Source organism: Nicotiana tabacum, chromosome 9, assembly GCF_000715075.1.
Source record: "Nicotiana tabacum cultivar K326 chromosome 9, ASM71507v2, whole genome shotgun sequence".
NCBI classification, from domain to species: domain Eukaryota; kingdom Viridiplantae; phylum Streptophyta; class Magnoliopsida; order Solanales; family Solanaceae; genus Nicotiana; species Nicotiana tabacum.
The window spans coordinates 120,625,375-120,648,724 of NC_134088.1; the positions used below are offsets into that span (position 1 = coordinate 120,625,375).

At 39.5% G+C, this 23,350-nt stretch overlaps 1 long non-coding RNA gene across 1 annotated transcript; it reads right to left on the reverse strand.

Annotated features, from left to right (window-relative positions):
- Positions 1 to 21,425: 21,425 nt before the first annotated feature.
- On the reverse strand, positions 21,426 to 22,907 carry LOC107780999 (uncharacterized). The gene is made up of 3 exons (XR_001646938.2): positions 22,725 to 22,907; positions 22,140 to 22,606; positions 21,426 to 21,974 (listed from the first exon to the last, which is right to left on the reverse strand). It is a non-coding gene; the product is annotated as an uncharacterized LOC107780999 (long non-coding RNA).
- Between the last annotated feature and the right edge of the window lie 443 nt (positions 22,908 to 23,350).

Sequence of the window (23,350 nt, forward strand, 5' to 3'; positions counted from 1 at the left end):
AAAAAAAAATTAATGGAAGTAAAGTCTAATTAATAGATTTATCAGATAACAGAGCCTTCACATGGCCGGCCATTTTTAAGGGCACAGGACACGAGATGGAGATAATGTTCTAAACAGAGAGGAGATTTTTTACCGTTTAAAGATAATAGGGACATATTGAAGGTTGAAGTTATAACTTGTTTGGCTTGTTTCACTAATTAATTTGAAAATCACTTATGGGCAATAATTAGTATTTGATCAAATTTTTAAAAATTGGTTCTAAGTATATTTTTCTCAAAAGTACTTTTGGAGAGAAACTATTTTTTTCTTCTTCTCCAAAACTGCTTCTGCTTCTCTTCAAAACACTTTTTTTACTCCAAAAGTTTGGCCAAACAATTCAACTTTAAATTTTTATTTTTTTTTTGAAAAACACTTCTACGATTGGAGAAACTTGGCAAACAGGCTATTAGTGTCCATAAATTGCACTTGAATTCAGTTATAGTATGATTGAATTGTGACTTGTTTGGATATAATATGTTTTCTCACGCATTAAAAGGTCGTAAAAACTATTAAAAGCCTGTTTGGATGAGCTGATTGTAAATAGTTGATAAGCTTGAAGTGCGAAAAAATATTTTTAAGTGCTGAAACTGATTTTTTAAATAAGTATTTACGTATTTGGATATGTGTGCTGAAACTGATAATAAGTAGTTGATGTATTTGGTAGAAAAATACTTATAAGCTGTTCTTTTGTTAAAATGACAAAAATATCCTTAAAGATATAGAAAAGATTATAAATTAAAAGATTCTTTGTAAAGAAAAGGATGAACATCGAATATGGAATGAAAAGAAAGTTAGAAAATTTATTTTGGGAAAAATATTTTGTGAATTAAAATATATTATTAAGGATAAACTAGTAAAAACTTTGGTCAAACTAAAAGTATTTATAAGCTAAAAAATCATAAGTTGGGGGTGACCAACTTATTACTTATGATTGATTTTAACTTATAAGCACTTGACTTATAAGCATTTTGGGTATTTACCAAACGTGCAGATAAGCCAATTTGACTAGCTTATAAGCTTAGCCAAACACCCTCTAACTAATGTTTGGATATAATATGTTTTATGAGGCCATATGCAAATGGGTTGAGATAAGTTGGGTTAAGATGGACTGAGTTCAATAAATGGGCGGATCAATAACTAGCCCAACCTTGGGCGGGTCATTTGGGCTTACGCCAAATTTAACAGCCCTAATATTGGAGTATTGGCAATATCAGACAAATGGGTAAAAATTGCATGGGGTGCCCAATTTGTTCACCCCTTTTTAACTTATACCCATTTTGTTTCACCGTTTGTATCCGTACCCATTTTTTTGTTAAAAGAGTTTTAAAAAGACGAATTTGCCTTTCTTTAATAAAAGACTATTGACAAACTACAGGACATACACTTAAGCATGTTTAGGCTGAAATTTTAGCAATTAAACTAAAAAAAACTATATCTTGTTTAGATTGAAGTTTCGGATAAAACTCAGAATAAAACTGTAGACTGTGTTACAAAACTTCAGCATGTTTTGGTATGAAATTTTAGCAAATGAACTAAATAACTTCAGCATGCATGTAACGACCCGGCCGATCGTTTTGAATATTATAACCCTATTTTCCCATTTACTGCTCAATTTATGCCTTGCTATTGATTTATGACTTATCGGGTTAGTTGGTTCGGGTCCGGAAGGAATTCAGAGTGAAATGAGACACTTAGTCTCATAATTGAAAATTGAAGTTAGAAAAGTGGATCGGATATGGACCTATGTGTAAACAACCTCCGATTTAAATTTTGATGATTCCAATAGCTCCGTATGGTGATTTTGGACTTAGGAGCGTGTCCGAAAAATTAATTGGAGGTCCGTAGTGGAATTAGACTTGAAATGCCGAAAGTTAAATTTTTGGGAAGTTTGACCGGGGGTACTTTTTGATATCAGGGCCGGAATCTGATTCTGAAAATTTGAATACCTCTGTTATGCCATTTATGACTTGTGTGCAATATTTGAGGTCAATCAGATGTGATTTAATAGGTTCCGAAGTCGTTTGTAGAAATTAAAAATGTCAAAGTTCATTAGGCTTGAATTGTAGTATAATTCATGATTTTAGCATTGTTTTAGGTGATTTGAGGGTTCGACTAAGTTCGTATGATATTTTAGGACTTGTTGGTATATTTAGTTGAGGTCCCGAGGGGCTCGGGTGAGTTTCAGATGGTTAACGGGTTGGATTATGGACTTGGAACTCTGCTGGAATTTTTTTGATGCACCATTTGGTTTCCTTCATCGCGTTCGTGAGTGGAGCCTCGCGTTCGCGAAGAGGAACTGATACGCTGGCAATATTTGCTCTTCGCTTTCGCGAAGAGAAGAACGCGTTCGCAAAGGGTGGACTGGGTGTGCATCGCGAACGCGAGAATTGTTACATGTTCGTGACGAATAAAGGAAGCAGCTGAGGACCCAGGCAATTGGTCTACGCGTTCGCGTAGTGAGAGGGAACGAAGCATCGCGTTCGCGATAGGTTGAACGCGTCTGCGTAGAAGGCAATGAGGCAGAGGCATTTTGTGCTTCGCGAATGCGAGGGTGATGTCGCGTTCGCGAAGGAGGAATTTGGACGGGAATTATTTTGTGCTTTGCGAACGCGAGACACTGACAGCGTTCGCGAAAAAGAAAAGCCTGGGCAGTGAGTTTAAGTTCTGAAAATAGGACTTCGTCCAATTTTTAGTTTTTGACGGATTTGAGCTCGGGAAGAGGCGATTTTCTCGAGTTTTTTAAAGAAAATAACGGGGTAAGTGTTTCTAACTCAATATTGGTTAAATTACCCAAATCCATGGTTGTTCTTATCATTTAATTGGTGAATTAAGTTGGAAACGTTTGAAAACCCTCTTAGTTTAAATTGAAGATTTGAGGGTCGAGTTGGGGTCGGATTTTGATAAAATTGGTATGGTTAGACTCATGGTTGAATGGTCTTTCGTATTTTGTAACTTTTGTCGAGTTCCGAGATGTGCGATCTTTGAGCTAATTTTTGGATTTTTATGGAAAATTATTATTTTCTTATGGAATTAATTCCAATGAATTTTATTGACCGAAATGAATTATTTATGGCCAGATTCGACGTGTTTGGAGACCAATTCACATGGAAAGGACATTCCAGAATAAGAATTTCACGGCTTGAAGTAAGTAACCGTTATAAATCTAGTCGTGAGGGTGTGAAACCCCGGATTTTGGTATCATGTGATTATTTTAGAGGTGACACACATGCTAGGTGACGGGCGTGTGGGCGTGCACCGAGGGGATTGTGACTTGGTCCATCCCGGAAAACTGTAAAGTTGAATAATTTGTTGTTAGCTATAAAATTTGACTGTAAATCATGTTAGAAATCATGCTTAGGCTATGTGATAGTACTGTTGGAACCCACAGAGGTCGCGTACTTGTTGAATTGCCTGCTAAATGCTATATGTACTCAATCTCAGCTTTTACTTGCACATTTTATCTCAGTCTCTGTTATTATTATTGATACATTGTATCATTATTATTTGAGCTGATTTCATGATTATTAAGAGCCCGAGAGACTGCTGAGATTTATGACTGAGTGAGGCTGAGGGCCTGATTGTGAGATATTGATACTATAGCATGTGAGTTGTCCGTGCAGCACGTGAATTGGCCGTGCAGATCCTTATATTATACTATAGCACGTGAGTTGGCCGTGCGGATCCTTATATTATACTATAGCGCGTGAGTTGGCCGTGCAGATCCAGATATTTATATTATGGCACGTGAGTTGTCCGTGCAGCACGTGAGTTGTCCGTGCAACATATGAGTTATCCGTGTAGATTATAGAGCTTGGGTTGTAGGAGCCCCTCCGGAGTCTATACACTTCCAGTGAGCGCGGGTGCCCATTGAGAGTGAGTGATGAGGGCTGGGAGCCCAGGGACTGATGAGGGCTGAGAGCCCAGTAAGTGATTGTTGTCCTAAGAGGTTGTACTTGATTTTCATTTGTTGTTGCACTTAGTTGTTATTGTCATTGTTGTGAAATCTCTGAAAGATTTTGATATACGGATTACATGAACCGGAACTGTATAAAAATTGATTTGACATTAAACTGCCAGATTTAATAGCATGTCTATTATTTGCTGGAATTACTGAAAATGAACCATAACTGTGTAGCTCGTTACTATCTTCAGTTCCTTATTTATTATTGTTACTTGCTGAGTTGGTTGTACTCATGCTACTCCCTGCACTTCGTGTGCAGATCTAGGTATTCCCGGACATAGCGGGTGTTGATTCTTTCGTACAGCTGATTTTTCGGAGATTCAGAGGTAGCTGTCGTGTTTCGCAGACCTTGTCTCTCCTTCCCTATCTCTTTATTACTGTATTTTGGTCTTAGACTATTGTAGACCATACTTTTCCAGATTTGTATTAATATTAGATGCTCATGTACCCAGTGACACCAGATTTTGGGGAGTGTTTGTATTTGTATTTGGGAGATTTCGTATTGTATTTAAATATTATATTTTCAAACTTAAAATAAATTGTGGTTTAGTGACATTAACGGCTTGCCTAGTATCGAGATAGGCGCCACCACGACGGGTAAGATTTTGGGTCGTGACAAGTTGGTATTAGATCCTAGGTTACATAGGTCTCACGAGTCATGAGCAGGTTTAGTAGAGTCTTGCGGATCGGTACGAAGACGTCTGTACTTATCTTCGAGAGGTTGCAGAACCCTTAGGAAAATTTTACTTTCTTGTATTCTGTCGTGCGAATTTGTTGATTCTGGAAACTAAATTTCTACTATTCTATTCTCTCACAAATGGTGAGGACACGTACTATTGGATCGGACGGTCAGCCACCAGTGCCACCAGTTAGGGCCGCGATAGGCTGGGGCCGTGGTAGAGGCCGAGGCCGAGGTAGAGGTCAAGGTGTAGCTCGTACCACAGTTGGAACAACACCTGTAGTACCACCAATTGTTCCAGCTCAGGAGCAGATTCCATATATAGTTGAGCCGACAAGATCAGCTCAGGCACCAGCTGTGCCCATTGAGATTGCAGGCATTCAGGAGACTTTGGCCCAGATATTGGCAGCTTGCACTGGTCTTGCTCAGGTGGTTTTGGCTCAGGAAGCACCTGCCACTTCTCAGACTGGGGAAGGTACTCATATCCCCATTTCCCGTACTCCAAACCAGGTAGTACAGGGACTTCAGATACTGAGGGCACTACCAGCCCAGCCGGTTACAGCTGCTCAGGCCCCGGTAGTTCCTGTTATGGCAGATGATGAGTAGAGGAGACTTGAGAGATTTGAGAGGCTTCGACCTCCACCATTTAGCGGTACTGAGTCAGAGGATGCTCAGGATTTTCTGGATAAGTGTCAACGGATGCTTCGGACAACGGGTATTCTAGAAACCAGTGGGGTCTCATTCACTACTTTTTAGTTTTCTGGGTCTGCACTCAGATGGTGGGAGACTTACGAGAGACGTAGGCCTATTGGCGCAACACCCCTTACTTGGCATCAGTTCTCCATGGTCTCTTTGGAGAAGTTCATACCTCAATCCCGCAGAGTAGAGCTGCGCAGACAGTTTGAGAAGCTTCGCTAGGGTGATATGTCCGTGACGCGGTACGAGATGAGATTTTTTGAGTTGGCTTGTCACGCAATCTGGTTAGTTCTCACTGATAGGGAGAGGATTAAGAGGTTTATTGATGGCCTCACATATCAGTTGAGGTTACTTATGACTAGGGAGAGAGTATATGGTGCTACTTTTGATGAGGTAGTGGACATTGCTCGGCAAATAGAGATGGTTCGTAGCCAGGAATGTGGTGAGAGAGAGGCTAAGAGGCCTCGTGGTCTGGGTGATTACAGCGGTGTTCCTTCAGGGGGTCAGTTTCACCGTGGTAGGGGTCGTTCTTCCAGACACGCTCAGACGGGTCGTCCAGCTCATCGTGGTGCATCAGCTAGCCATGGTTCTTACAGTGCTCACTCAAGCCAGTCTTCATTCAGTGCACTGCCAGCGTAGAATTCTCATCATGCCTCATCCGCACAGGCTTTTGTAGGTCATCCCTCGGGTTATCAGGAGCAACAGATCCATCAAAGGAAGGGTTGCTTCGGGTGTAGAGAATTTGGTCATTTCAAGAGAGAGTGCCCTAGGCTGTTGAGTAGGGTTTCATAACACAGTTCTCGACCGACGGCACCAGCACCAGCACCAGGAGTTACACCACCCGCCCTGCCATCTCGAGGTGGGGGTCAGGCAGCTAGGGGTCGCCCAAGAGTGGGAGGCCGATCAGGAGGAGGGCAGGCTCGATTCTATGCTTTTCCTGCCAGGCCAGATGTTGTTGCCTCAGACGCAGTGATCACAGGTATTGTTTCAGTGTGCCATATAGAGGCTTCTATATTATTTGACCCTGGTTCCACTTATTCATATGTATCATCATATTTTACTCATTATCTGGATATGCCCTATGAGTCCTTAGTTTTACCTGTTTATGTATCTATACCGGTGGGCGATATTATTATGGATCGTGTGTATCGGTAGTGTGTGGTAACTATTGGAGAATTGGAGACTAGAGTTGATATCTTATTACTCGGTATGGTTGATTTTGATGTAATCATGGGTATGGATTGGTTGTCTCCATGTCATGCTATTCTGGACTGTCACGCAAAAATTGCGACGTTGACGATGCTGGGGTTGCCAAAGGTTGAATGGAGGGGTTCTCTAGATCTTGTTCCTAGCAGGGTAATTTCTTATTTGAAGGCCTAACGTATGGTTGGAAAGGGATGCTTGTCATATTTGGCCTTAGTCAGAGATGTTGATGCAGATGCTCCTATTATTGATTCAGTACCGATCATGCGAGACTTTCTGGATGTATTTCCTGCAGATCTGCCGGGTATGCCACCCGACAGAGATATTAATTTCGGTATTGACTTGGTGTAGGGCACTCAGCCTATTTCTATTCCTCCGTATCGTATGGCACCAGCTGAGTTAAAAGAATTGAAAGACAAACTTTAGGAACTCCTTGAAAAGGGATTTATTAGGCCTAGTGTGTCACCTTGGGGTGCACCGATTTTGTTTGTGAAAAAGAAAGATGGTACTATGCGGATGTGCATTGACTATAGGCAGTTGAACAAAGTTACAATAAAGAATAAATATCCATTGCCGTGTATTGATGATTTATTTGACCAACTTCAGGGAGCGATGGTGTTCTCCAAAATTGATTTGAGGTCTAGGTATCACCAATTAAAAATTCAGGATTCGGATATTCTAAAGATGGCATTCAGGACTTGTTATGGCCACTATGAATTTCTTGTGATGTCTTTTGGGCTAACCAATGCCCCAACAACATTTATGCATTTGATGAATAGTGTGTTTCAGCCATATCTTGATTTGTTTGTCGTGGTATTCATTGATGATATTCTGGTGTATTCACGTAGCCAGGAGAAGCATGCACAACACTTGGGTATTGTATTATAGAGGCTGAGAGAGGAGAAACTTTATGCCAAATTCTCTAAGTGTGAGTTCTGGCTTAGTTCGGTGGCATTCTTGGGACATATAGTGTCCAGTGAAGGTATTAAGGTTGATCCGAAGAAAATAAAGGCAGTTCAGAATTGGCCTAGGCCATCCTTAGTTACTGATATTCAGAGTTTTCTCGGCTTGGCCGGTTATTATCATCGTTTCGTGGAGGGTTTCCCGTCTATTGCATCGCCTATGACTAAATTGACCCAGAAAGGTGCTCCGTTCAGGTGATCGGATGAATCTGAAGAGAGCTTTCAGAAACTCAAGACAACTTTGACTACAACTCCAATATTGGTGTTGCCTACAGGTTCAGAGTCTTATACTGTGTATTGTGATGTGTTATAGATTGGTCTCGGCGCAGTACTTATGCAAGACGGTAGGGTGATTGCCTATGCATCCAGACAGTTAAAGGTACATGAGAAGAATTATCCAGTCCACGATCTTGAGTTAGCAGCTATTGTTCATGCCTTGAAAATTTGGCTGCATTACTTGTACGGTGTCCAGTGTCAGGTATATACCGATCATTGGAGTCTACAACATTTGTTTAAACAGAAGGATCTTAACTTGCGGCAGCGAAGGTGGTTGGAGTTTCTTAAGGATTATGATATCACCATTCTCTATCATCCCGGTAAGGCCAATGTGGTGGCCGATGCCTTGAGTCGTAAGGCAGAGAGTTTGGGCAGCTTAGCATACTTAGCGGTAGCAGAGAGGCCTTTAGCCTTTGAGGTTCAGGCCTTGGCTAATCAGTTTGTTAGATTGGATGTTTCCGAGCGAATCGAGTTTTGGCCTGTGTGGTTTCTCAGTCTTCTCTATATGATCACATCAGAGAGCGCCAGTATGATGATCCACATCTTCTTGTCCTTAAGGACACGGTTCAGCACGGTGATGCCAAGGAAGTCACTATTAGAGATGACGGTGTATTACAGATGCAGGGCAGGCTATGTGTACCTAATGTAGATGGTTTGCGTGAGCTGATTCTCCAGGAAGCTCACAGTTCGCGGTACTCTATTCATCCAGGCACCGCGAAGATGTATAAGGATTTGAGACAACACTATTGGTGGAGGCGGATGAAGAAAGATATAGTTGGATTTGTATTTCGGTGTTTAAATTATCAACAGGTAAAGTACGAGCACTAGAGATCGGGTGGATTGCTACAGAGACATGAAATTCCGGAGTGGAAATGGGAGCGTATTACCATGGAATTCGTAGTTGGACTCCCACGGACTTTGAGAAAGTTTGATGCTGTTTGGGTGATAGTAGATCGGTTGACCATGTCCGCACATTTTATTCCATTCGATACTAATTATTCTTCGGAGTGGTTGGCTGGGATTTATATTTGCGAGATTGTTCGCCTACACGGTGTGCCGGTGTCCATTATTTTAGATCGGGGTACGCAGTTTACCTCACAATTTTGGAGGGCAGTGCAGCGAGAATTGGGCACATAGGTTCAGTTGAGTACATCATTTCAACCTCAGACGGACGGATAGTCCGAGCGCACTATTCAGATATTGGAGGATATGCTACGCGCTTGTGTCATTGATTTTAGGGGTTCTTGGGATCAATTTCTTCCACTCGCAGAGTTTGCTTACAATAATAGCTACCAGTCAAGCATTCAGATGGCTCCGTATGAAGCTCTATATGGGAGACGGTGCCGGTCTCCGGTGGGTTGGTTTGAGTGTGGTGAGGTTAGACTATTGGGTACTGACTTGGTTCAGGATACTTTAGAGAAGGTCAAAGTAATTCAGGAACGGCTTCGCACGGCACAGTCTAGACAGAAGAGTTATGCCGACAGGAAGGTTCGTGATGTTGTTCACATGGTTGGGGAGAAGGTTCTGCTCAAGATTTCACCCATGAAGTGTATGTTGAGGTTCGGGAAAAAGGGCAAGTTGAGCCCTTGGAATATTGGGCCTTTTGAGATACTTAAGAAAATTAGGGAGGTGGCTTATTAACTTGATTTGCCACCTATTCTATCAGGTGTTCATCCAGTGTTCCATGCACCGAAATAATGTTAGGGATCCATCTCACATTCTGGATTTCAGTACAGTACAACTGGACGGTAATTTGACTTATGATGTGGAGCCAGTGGCTATTTTAGACCGGCAGGTATGAAAGATGAGGTCAAAGAACATAGCATTAGTGAAGGTGCAGTAGAGAGGCCAGCCATTCAGAGAAGCTTCTTGGGAGATGGAGCAGGAGATGCGAAACAAATATCCACACTTATTTGAGACTCCAGGTATTATTCTAAACCCGTTCGAGGAATGTAACGACCCGGCCGGTCGTTTTGAATATTATAACCCTATTTACCCATTTACTGCTCAATATATGCCTTGCTATTGATTTATAACTTATCGGGTTAGTTGGTTCGGGTCCGGAAGGAATTCAGAGTGAAATGAGACCCTTAGTCTCATAATTAAAAATTTAAGTTAGAAAAGTGGACCGGACATGGACCTATGTGTAAACAACATCGGATTTAAATTTTGATGATTCCAATAGCTCCGTATGGTGATTTTGGAGTTACGAGCGTGTCCGAAAAATTAATTGGAGGTCCGTAGTGGAATTAGGCTTGAAATACCGAAAGTTAAATTTTTGGAAAATTTGACCGGGAGAGGGGGGGGGAGGGGGGGTTAACTTTTGATATTGGGGTCGGAATCTGATTCTAAAATTTTGAATACCTCTGTTATGTCATTTATGATTTGTGTGCAAAATTTGAGGTCAATCGGACGTGATTTGATAGGTTCCGGAGTCATTTGTAGAAATAAGAAATTTCAAAGTTCATTAGGCTTGAATTGGGGTGTAATTCATGGTTTTAGTTTTTTTTAGGTGATTTGAGGGTTCGACTAAGTTCGTATAATATTTTAGGACTTGTTGGTATATTTGGTTGAGGTCCCGAGGAGCTCAAGTGAGTTTCGGATGGTTAACGGGTTGGATTATGGACTTGGAACTTTGCTAGAATTTTCTGATGCACCATCTGGTTTCCTTCATCGCGTTCGCGAGTGGAGCCTCGTGTTCGCGAAGAGGAACTGATAGGCTGGCAATATTTTCTCTTCGTGTTCGTGAAGAGAAGAACGCGTTCGCGAAGAAGAAAGGAAGCAGCTGAGGACCCAGGCAATTGGTCTACGCGTTCGCGTAGGTGGTGTCGCGTTCGCGTAGTGAGGGAGAACGAAGCATCGCATTCGCGATGGGTTGAACGCATTCGCGTAGAAGGCATTGAGGCAGAGGCATTTTGTGCTTCACGAATGCGAGGGTGATGTCGCATTCGCGAAGGGGGAATTTGGACGGGAATTATTTTGTGCTTAGGGAACGCGAGGCACTGACACCGTTCGCGAAGAAGAAAAATCTAGGCAGTGAGTTTAGTCCCATTTTCAATTTTTGACGGATTTGAGCTTGGGAAGAGGCGATTTTCGGGAGTTTTTCAAGGTAAATAACGGGGTAAGTGTTCTTAACTAAATATTGATTAAATTACCCGAATCCATGGTTGTTTTTATCATTTAATTGGTGAATTAAGTTGGAAATGTTTGAAAACCCTCTTAGTTTAAATTGAAGATTTGAGGGTCGAGTTGTGGTCGGATTTTGATAAAATTTGTAGGGTTAGACTCATGGTTGGATGGGCTTTCGGATTTTATAACTTTTGTCGAGTTTCGAGACGTGGGCCCCAAAGGCGATTTTTGAGCTAATTTTCGGATTTTTATGGAAAATTATTATTTTCTTATGGAATTAATTCCAATAAATATTATTGACTGAAATGAATTATTTATGGCTAGATTCGAGGCGTTTGGAGACCAATTCAAGAGGAAAAGACATTGCATAATAAGAATATCACGGCTTGAAGTAAGTAACAGTTATAAATCTAGTCTTGAGGGTATGAAACCCCGGATTTTGGTATCATGTGATTATTTTGGAGGTGACACACATGCTAGGTGGCGGGCGTGTGGGCGTGCACCGAGGGGATTGTGACTTGGTCCATCTCGGAAAACTGTAAAGTTGAATAATTTGTTGTTAGCTATATGCTCTCTATGTGTTGATAAAATTTGACTGTAAATCATGTTAGAAATCATGCTTAGGCTATGTGATAGTACTGTTGGGATCCACAGAGGTCGTGTACTTGTTGAATTGCTTGCTAAATGTTATATGTACTCAGTCTCAGCTTTTACTTGTACATTTTATCTCAGTCTCTATTATTATTATTGATACATCATATTATTGTTGTTTGGGCTGGTTTCATGATTATTAAGAGCCCGAGAGACTGGAGAGATTTATGACTGAGTGAGGCCGAGGGCGTGATTGTGAGATATTGATACTATAGCACGTGAGTTGTCCGTGCAGCGCGTGAGTTGGCCCGTGCATATCCTTATATTATACTATAGCACGTGAGTTGGCCGTGCAGATCCTTATATTACACTATAGTACGTGAGTTGGTCATGCAACATGTGAGTTGGCCGTGCAGATCCAGATATTTATTTTATGGCACGTGAGTTGTCCATGCAGATTATAGCGCTAGGGTTGTAGGAGCCCCTCCGGAGTCTGTACACCCCCAGTGAGCGCGGGTACCCATAGAGAGTGAGTGATGAGGGTTGGGAGCCCAGGGACTGATGAGGGCTGGGAGCCCAGTGAGTGATTGTTGTCCTAAGAGGTTGTACTTGATTTCCATTTGTTGTTGCATTTAGTTGCTATCTGTCATTGTTGTGAAATCTCTGAAATATTTTTTATACGGATTACATGAACATGAATTGTATAAAAATTGATTTGACATTAAATTTCCAGATTTGATAGCATGTCTATTCTTTGCTGGAATTACTGGAATGAACCATAACTGTGTAGCTCGATACTATCTTCAGTTCCTTATTTCTTATTGTTACTTGATGAGTTGGTTGTACTCATACTACACCATACACTTCGTGTGCAGATCCAAGTGTTCCCAGACATAGCGGGTGTTGATTATTCCGTACAGCTAATTTTTCAGAGATTCAGAGGTAGCTGCCGTGTTTCGCAGACCTTGTCTCTCCTTCCCTATCTCTGTATTACTGTATTTTGGTCTTAGACTATTGTAGACCATACTTTTCCAGATTTGTATTCATATTAGATGCTCATGTACTCAGTGACACCAGGTTTTGGGGAGTGTTCGTATTTATATTTGGGAGATTTTTTATTGTATTTAAATATTATATTTTCAAACTTAAAAGAAATTGTGGTTTAGTGACATTAACGGCTTGCCTAGTATCGAGATAGGCGCCATTACGACGGGTGAGATTTTGGGTCGTGACAATATATTAACAAAAACTCTTTAGAAAATTACATACTGTAAGACAAAAACTTAAACATGTTTAGTCTGAAGTTTTAGCATTTGAACTTAAAAATTTCAGCATGTTTAGTCTAAAGTTTTAGCAAATGAACTAAAAAACTTCAGCATGTTGAGTCTGAAGTTTTAGCAAATGAACTAAATAACTTCAGCATGTTTTATCCGAAGTTTTAGCAAATAAACTAAATAACTTCAACATGCATTAGCAAAAATTAGTTAGAAAATTACATACTGCAAGACAAAAACTTAAGCATGTTTAGTCCGAAGGTTTATCTAATGAACTAAAAAACTTAAGCATATTTATTCTGAATTTTTAGCAAATGAACTAAGTAACTTAAGCATGTTTAGTCTGAAATTTTAGCAAATGAACTAAATAATTTAAGCATGTTTAGTCTGAAATTTTAGCAAATAAACTAAATAACTTAAGCATGTTTAGTCTGAAGTTTTAGCAAATGAACAAAATAACTTAAGCATGTTTAGTCTGAAGTTTTAGCAAAAGAACTAAATAACTTAAGCATGTTTAGTATGAAATTTTAGCAAATGAACTAAGTAACTTAAGCATGTTTAGTTTGAAGTTTTAGCAAATGACTAAATAACTTAAGCATGTTTAGTCTGAAGTTTTAGAGAATGAACTAAATAACTTAAGCATGTTTAGTCTGAAGTTTCGAATAAAATTCATGGCAAAACTGTAGACTGCGGGATAAATAACTTCATCATGCATTAGCATGAAGTTTTAGCTTCAATGTGAGCATGAAGTTTTAGCTTCAACATGAAACAACTTTATGCTACATTATCATGAGGTTTTAGCTTCAAGGTTAAACATTTTCATGCAAGTGTGATTCTAAAGATGAATCTGGACAAGTTTATGATTTGTTTATAAAGTTGCTGGGAGGAGAGGAGGAGATCATTTTATATCTTTTGTCAGGGGTGTAATTGTCATATTATTACGGATTTTTTGTGAGGTGGCTACTAAATCAATAATTTTTAAAAATAGGGTACAATTTAAAATGTGGCACAAATATAGGGTACGACTGCAAATTCACCAACAGATGGTGTAAGAAAAAAATATCACATATGAACTTTCACAAAATCAACTGCAATACCGTATATCACCACAATAGTTCATTGAATAAGCTGGCCACAGTCACTCGTGCCTCTCGGGCATACCTCACAATCACTCTGGCCACTCGGGCATACCTCACAATCACTCATGCCTCCCAGTCACTCAACACTCGGCACTCGACACTCGCACTCAGTAGGTACCTGTGCTCACTGGGGGTGTGTACAGACTCCAGAGGGGCTCCTACAGCCCAAGCGCTATTGTCACGATCCCAAATTCCCTCCGTAGGATGTCGTGATGGCACCTAGTCTCTAAGACTAGGTAAGCCTATCAATGCGGAATAATAATAAATATATGAAATAAATAAACTACAATTCAAATAATTTCAACTCCCAAAACCCGGTAGAAATAAGTCACAAGCTTCTAAGAATTTATTCTTTATGTCTCTATACATCAGAGTCTAAAGCAAATAAGGAAGACAACATAGTAAGATAGAAGGGGACTCCAGAGTCTGCGGACGATGGCAGATATACCTCGAAGTCTCCTCGTATAGCTAGTTTACTGATGCGTGGTCTGATAAGATATACCTGGATCTGCACAAAAAGATATGCAGAAGCGGAGTATGAGTACACCACAACGGTACCCAGTAAGTGCCAAGCCTAACCTCGGTAGAGTAGTGACGAGGTCAGGTCAGGCCCTGCTGGAGAATAAATAATGGCATGGTAAAATGTTTAAACAATATTATAAGATAAAATGACAATGAAAATGAATCAAGTAGTATGTCACATTTAATTACATCAAATAATGGCAAATAAATACCTCGTTGAAACAAAACAGAATTCTTTTCAACTTTAAGAAAATCACAACAATAATCAAAGGCAACTACGGCCATAAATCAATATCAACAAGGGCACTCCCGAGGTACCGCCTCGTAGTCCCAAATCATAAATAAATTCACAATATCTCATTTTCTTATATCACCGCGGGAGCCTTCACAATTTATTTAAAGAAAACATTTTTTCCCGAAATAGCATCCCGCGTTTTAGCCACCCTTATCACACCGCATGACTTCTAGTAGTCACCCCTACTAGCCACGCGTATCAAGCCACCCTTATCTCACTGCATGCGTTTCAACACCTAGATCTTATACCACCGCATGCATATCAATATCACAATATATCATAATTTGCACCTCAAGTGCTTAAATAATTTAACTTGCCAAAATAATTCAACAACAATATTTTTCCACAATAAAGAGCTCACGGCTCATGTCAAAATAAATCATCAATAATAGTTTTCCACAATAAAGAGCTCACGGCTCATGTCAAAATAATTCATCAATAATATGTTTCCACAATAAAGAGCTCACGGCTCATGTCAAATAATTCAACAATAATATTTTTCCACAATAAAGAGCTCACGGCTCATGTCAAAATAATTCAACAATAATATTCTTCTACAATAAAGAGCTTACGGCTCCCTCACAATGAGTATAAAAATATTCAGGAGTAAATAATTTAGGAAAATAATATTTTAAAATCTTTACTACGTTGCTTCAATATCAAGTTTGAAAATATCAAATACTTCATATTAATAATATTTAATTTAAAGAAAATCAACCTTCAAATAATGCACAGAATAAAATAAACCAAGTTTCAACTAAACAGGTAAAACAATTAGTAAGAAAAGATCAAACAAATTTGAAGTATACATCTCAGATCAATGATGAAGAATATAACAAGATAAAATAATTTAATAAATGCGCAACAGTGATCTACACAATTTAAAAATATAATCTTTCGCAATTTAGCCCGTGTACACACTCGTCACCTCGTGCACACGACTTTCAATACATTTCAATAATCACATCAATACCAATCATAGGGAAAAAGTTTCCCACACAAGGTTAGACAAGTCACTTACCTCGACTTGCTCCAATTTAACTAAGTATTATATTTTTTTCTCGATTTTCCGACTCCGATCGACTCGTATCTAGTCATAATTAATTCGATATAGTCAATAAAAATTATAGTAATCAATTTCATAAGAAAATATTACATTTTCATAAAAATCCGAAATTAGCTCAAAATTTGCCCGTGGGGCCCACATCTCGGAATCCGGCGAAACTTATAAAATCCGACAACCCATTCAATTACGAGTCCACCCATACCAATTTTACCAAAATCCGATAACAACTCTACCTCCAAATCTTAAATTTTCGTTTTTGGAAGATTTTGCAAAAATCTTGATTTTTCTTCAATAAATTCACGGATTCATAATGTAAATGAGTATGGAATCATGAAATATAATCAATATAGGATAATGAACACTTACCCCAATGTTTTCCCGTAAAAATCGAACAAAAATCGCCCAAGAACCGTGCTCCAAAAATTCAAAACGAAATGAATGAAATGACCATTTTTGGTCCTTAAGTTTCTGCCAATCCGTCACTAAAAGTCCATTTTCCGTCACTAAAAGTCCATTTTTCGTCACTAAAAGTCCACCAGAAACTGCTCTACCAGCCTTCCTTCAATCGATCATAACTTTATGTACAAATGTCCAAATGATGAATGGTGTAACTTTCTGGAAACTAGAATCAAACGACTACAACTTTCATCTTTTGAAAATTTTTTGATTCCTTATGAATTTCTAGATATAAGCTTCCAAAGTCAGCTCCATACATCAGAAATTTCTGGCAAAATTGCTCTACCAGCCTTCATTCAATCCATCATAACTTTCTGTACGAATGTTCAAATGATGAATGGTTTAACTTTCTGGAAACTAGAATTAAAGTTCTACAACTCTTATGTTTTGATAATCTTCTGATTCCTTATAGATTATACGATATAAGCTTCCAAATTTGGCACTACGCACCAGAAATTCCAGCAGCCTTCTTTGTCCGAAATCCATTCCGTTTACCTTCCGAAATCCACCCGAGACCCTCGGGACCTTAACCAATTATACCAACATGTCCCAAAATACAATACAAACTTAGTCGAGGCTTCAAACTACATCAAACAACATGAAAACGACGAATCGCACCTCAAATCAAAATCTATGAACTTTGAACTTTCAAATTCTATATCTTGTGCTGAAACACATCAAATCAATTCGGAATGACTTCAAATTTTGCACACAAGTCATAAATGATATAACAGACCTATTCCAATTTCCAGAATCGGATTCCGACCTCGATATCAAAAAGTCAACCCCCGGTCAAACTTCCCAAAAATTTAACTTTTGGCATTTCAAGCCTAATTCCACTACGAACTTCCAAATAAAATTTCGATCATGCTCCTAAGTCCAAAATCACCATACGGAGCTGTTAAAATCATTAAAATTCTATTCCGGGATCGTTTGCACATAATTTGACATCCGGTCACTATTTAAACTTAAACCTTTAAGTTTTCATCAAAATTCCATATCTCGGGCTAGGGACCTCGGAATTTGATTCCGGGCATACGCCTAAGTCCCAAATCACGATACGGACCTACCAAAACTATCAAAATACTGATCCGAATCCGTTTGCTCAAAATGTTGACCAAAGTCAACTCATTTGAATTTTAAAGCTCTAATTCACATTTTAATTCATTTTTCACCTGAAAACTTTCCGGAAAATTTTACGGACTGCGCACGTAAGTCGAGGATTGATAAATAGTGCTTTTCGAGGTCTTAGAATACAAAATTAATTATTAAATTTAAAGATGACATTTTGGGTCATCACAACTATAATCCGCACGGACAACTCACATGTTGCATGGACAACTCACGTGCTATAATATCATATCAGAATCCGCATGAACAACTCATGTGCCATAATAAGCCAATAAGACCTGCTGCAGGTAGGCAACCCCTATCCATATAATAATAATAATATATATAGAGCTAAAATGGCCTGTTGCGGCGTGCAACCCGATCCCAAAATATCTTCATAATCAGGCCCTCGACCTCACTCAGTCATCGATCTCTCCAGTCTCTCTCTCATGGGCTCACAATGTCATGAGAATAGCCCAAAAATAATGATCTGATGCATCAATGAATAACAACAGAGACTGAGATATGAATTTTCAATTTAATCAAATAATTCACAACAATATGACAATTGTGGGTCCCAAAATATTGGCACACATCCTCAACATAATTTTTAATACGTTTTTCAGCTCAATTTCTTTAACACATAAAACCGCATGGAGAATGTCAAGATTATTTAACTATAAAATTCCACAGAAATAATTATGTCTCAATTTCTATAGTGCACGCCCACACCCCCGTCACCTAGCATGTGCGTCACCTCCCAACAATTCACATAATACATATATTCAGGGTTCATACCCTCAGCTCCAAGATTAGAAGAGTTACTTACCTCGAACAAGCCAAATCCAATGTCGAGCAAGCTAAGCAATGCTGCAGAAATTCCATTATGGCGTATCAACTTCCAAACGGCTCGAATCTAGTTACAATTAATTTGATTCAGCTCACAAAAATTATAGGAATTAATTCCATATCAAATTACTAATATTTTCCAAAAATTCAAAATTACGCCCCAACAATCACCCGCGGGGCCCACGTCTCAAAATCTGACGAAACTCACAAAATCCGACAACCCATCCAATTACGAGTTCAACCATACTAATTTCACTCAAATCCAACTCCGAATCGGTGTTCAAATCTCAAAAATTCATTTTATGAAGTTTCAGCAACCTTCCCCAAATTTCCACTTCAAAGTACTAATCAGGTGATGAAATCATTGATATATTCATGTATATTAACCAAATTCGAGTTAGAATCACTTACCCCGATAAATATCTTGAAAAAACGCACGAAAATCGCCACAACCGGATCTCCCTAGGTCCAAAATGTGAAAAAATATCCTAAACCCCATTTACATAGTTCACTCTCTCTTCTCCACTACGCTGACTGCGAAAATCCAGGCGCGGCCGCGAAAAAGTAGCGTTGTCCGCGCTTCTGGTGGTTGTAGTGACAGGCTTTAGTATTTTGGCCATAACCTTCTTTACAGATGTCCAAATGATGATTTCTTTATCGTTATGGAAATTAGACACGAAGGGATATAACTTTTGTTTTTTAATCATCTCTAAATTCCTAGTAGATCAAAAGATATAGGCTTCCGAAATCGGACCAGCGAATCTGCAGATCTGCCCTGGAGCACCTCCGTGACCAAATTTATGCGGTCCGCACCCCCTCCTCCGCCCTCAGCGAAATTCTGCCGCCCTCAGCGGAATTTTGCCGCCCTTAGCGGAATATTTTCCGCCATCAACAAAATTTTGCCGCCGTCCGCGACAAATTAAGCACCAAAACCATGCCTCAGTTCCGGTAATGCCCAGACTCGCTCAAAACTCACCCGAAACACACCCGAGGCTTTCAGAACCTCAACCAAATATGGCATCAAGTCCTAAAATACCATACCAACTCAATCGAGCTATCGAATCACCTCAAACAATAACAAAAACATGAATCGCACAACAATTCAAGCTTAATGGACTCGAAACCTCAAACTTTCACAACCGATGCCGAAACCAATTAAACCTCGTCCGAATGACCACAAAATGTTCCCACACGTCACAAATAAAATTATGAACCTACTCCAACTCTCGGAATTCCATTCCGACTCCGATAACAAATTTTTCCACTGCCGACCAAAATCGCCAAATTTCTAACTTTCGCCAATTCAAGCCTAATTCTACCACATACCTCTAAATTACATTCCGGACACACTCCTAAGTCTAAAATCACTCAGCGAAGCTAACCAAATTATAAAAATCCAAGTCCGAACTGGTTTACTCATAAGTCAACTTTCGGTTGACTTTTCAAACTTAGCTTTCTAACTAAGAGACTAAGTCTCTCATTTCACTCCAAAACTACTCCGAACCCAAACCTACCAACTCGATACAACTCAACACAGCTGAACAACACATAAATAAGCAGAAATGGGAAAAACGGGACTACAACTCTCGGAACAACTGACCGGGTCGTTACATCCTCCCCCTCTTAAACAAACGTTCGTCCTCGAACATGCCAAGAGTTGTTCCAAGCTATCAAATCACCATTCCATCTTACCACGCGCGTACCCGGGGGTGATCCCATGTCACCCTATTCCACATAGGACTAACAACACAATACAATTGGAAATCCTTAGTTTAGCCTTAGCCCAGAAACCATGGAATTCAATTCTCAACCTTCAGAATTTCTTTTCAAGACACGAATCTTACATTTACACAATGTCTGAGTCTAAACAAGCTGCATCGAGCTATAACTATAATCACGGATATAATCACCCAGCATATTACACAACTCGCCCGCTCGTAGCACCATTCATGATCAAAGTAACTACTCCAAACCAACCACGTACTAGTATAAAACCCTACAGTCAACAGAACCTCATTCCACAACCTTCGTACACTGCTAATGATGAAAGAAACAATCAAAAACTCATAACCACTCATCAGATCAACCAACCTTGGAGCTCTCTCGCCCCAACCAAAACCATAACCCTCTTGAATCTACCATAATCAAGCCTGATGGTACCCATTCTAGGTCCAGTGACCTTATATTATTCAACACAACTATCCCACAGACATGCCGCACTAACGTAACTCAGAGCCACAACCCGTGCAATCGGTACACCAACAAGGAATAATTCAAATATACCCAGTCATGGAAAATGAATCAAATGGGAGAACTGCCATGCCAGATTAACAAGTACCGCCACAATGAAACGCTGAAAATTCATCATACACCGTAGAACCATCACGCGATTCTAACACAAGGTTCATATCTTAACATAACTCCGCTACAATGCGTGACCCCATCAAAATGTTGGTCCATATTATATACCTCGAGCCATCCTGCTCAAAAATCAATAACCACGGTGAGGCAACTGATAAAAATGCCACATAGCAACTGCTTAAATCAGCAGTCGATCAACTAGGAAAATACCGCAATACCTATGAAATATCCATAATTCTAAACATAGTGCGCCTTCTGAAATGTACACTCTACTCACACAATACCAAATAGTTATAGCATTCATCTCAACATCGAAAACTGCTCATGTCCTCTAAGAATTTATGACCTCCCTTTCAAAGCTAAACCATGACCTTGCACACGCCAACCTTAATCCCACACAATACACTGCATCTATCATGCCATCATTTGAAAAATATGAGAACCTCATAATCATTATGAGTCATAAGTAAAAGACATATATGATCATCCAGAAGCCTTCCATTTGATCCCATCCGGTATAAAATCACTATACTCAACATGCTCCTTAGGCCGGTAGGAAAATACCCTTCTCAAATCGTGGTAGAAAACCTCGAGAATGCTTTGGAATCCAATTGCAAATAATCAGGCCATCAGAGTTGAATCTCTCTAAATCAAGCAAGCCACGATATTTAGCCACAGCTCACCCCACAAACCTAGCATAAAACCACAACGCCCTACGATGCATAAGCAACTGTATTCTTCTTAAGCACCTTCAAAAATACCACAACTGTAACACTCACTCTGAGAATACCTTATGTGAATTTGAAATTGTTCTTATTACCTTCCTTATACAAAAATGTTGAATCCATACACAAGTCCAAACCTACCAACTCGATACAACCGAACAACACATAAATAAGAAAAAATGGGAAAAACGGGGCTACAACTCGTTACAAAAAGTTTCACAAGAAGCAACTTTCCAGTGCTATATTTGAGCAACAAACTCTCACAAGCCATAATTATTCGCTCTCTCAGTTCCATATTGAAGCAAGATTCTACCAAGAGAGTGTTGTTGTACCCATTTTATACATAGTAACATGTCTCCGCCATAGCTTGCATGTTTTATGTTGCTCCACACCTAAGACTCCCAACATAAAATCTCACTCCACAATGAACAATGTTTAGTCAGAGGAGTGGATTGAGCACCAAAATAACTTGATTTCCACAAGTTCACAAGACTAGTAATTACATTGCGTGTGTCGAAATGTTAACATCTTCCTCGGGTGATAAAATGGATTCCAATTCCATCTCCTGCTGAGGCAATAACAATGAGCATGCTGCATTTTGTAGTTTCATTTGTAGCAAGATTCTCTCCGGCACATAAAACCTTACATAAAAGAACAAACTTTCAATTACTTTATGGCTACATCAGGATAAAAGAAAATCTGATGCAAATGTTGAACTACAATAAAAGGGAAGCCCGGTGAACTAAGCTCCATTTGATTGTCGTGATTCTGCATTTCAAACAACAACAATAAGTAGGAAAAAATACCATGAATCTCGTAGACTAGTTAGCAGTAATCTGCCTTTATAACATGGTGGCCTCTATTTTTTGTATACCTGTAGAATTACAAGCAGTTTGTTGAGTATTCTATCTAAGTAGGATACCAAAGTTTCTAGCTCATAATCATTGCAACATAATCATGATAAATACACAAATGAGACATCAGATTTGTACCTTTGAGCTACCTTCAGTTATCTGAGCTAGTATAATGAGAGTTGCATGGCGTTTCTCCCACTCAGGGCAACCAAGTAAGCAGACAGCTTCTCTATGGCAATAGGTGCTAAAACACAATGATTATCGAAGGGCTCTAATGGAGGAAATTTCTAGAAGCAATTGTGAGAGAGAGAAGCTGCATTTCAAACAACAACAATAAGTAGGAAAAAATACCATGAATCTCGTAGACTTGTTAGCAGTAATCTGCCTTTATAACATGGTGGCCTCTATTTTTTGTATACCTGTAGAATTACAAGCAGTTTGTTGAGTATTCTATCTAAGTAGGATACCAAAGTTTCTAGCTCATAATCATTGCAACATAATCATGATAAATACACAAATGAGACATCAGATTTGTACCTTTGAGCTACCTTCAGTTATCTGAGCTAGTACAATGAGAGTTGCGTGGCGTTTCTCCCACTCAGGGCAACCAAGTAAGCAGCAGCTTCTCTATGGCAACAGGTGCTAAAACACAATGATTATCGAAGGGCTCTAATGGAGGAAAGTTCTAGAAGCAATTGTGAGAGAGAGAGAGTCGGTGAATTGAGAAATGTTCAAGCCACAGTTACATTGAGCACTACTGTATCATTATATAAAAGAAGCTAAGAAGAAGATGATTAGTAAAAAAGTAAAAGGACTAATCTACCCCTAACTTATATTAAAAGCAATAACTACCATAAGTTGTGTAACTAACAGCCTAACTAACAAGTCACATGTGATGCTCGTGACATTACAATATTCCCCCTCAAGTTGGAGGGTGCAAAACGTTGAACACTCCAAGCTAGCCAAGCAGATGAACATGTTGAGCTTTCCCTAAAGCTTTAGTCAGCAGATCTGCATGTTGCAGCTCCATTGTATTATCATGCACTGCCTTGACTGTTCCTTCCTTGATCTTGTCTCGAATAAAATGACAGTCAATCTCTATGTGTTTGGATTTTTCGTGAAGCACAGGATTTGCTGCAAGTTGGATTGCTGATTTACTATCA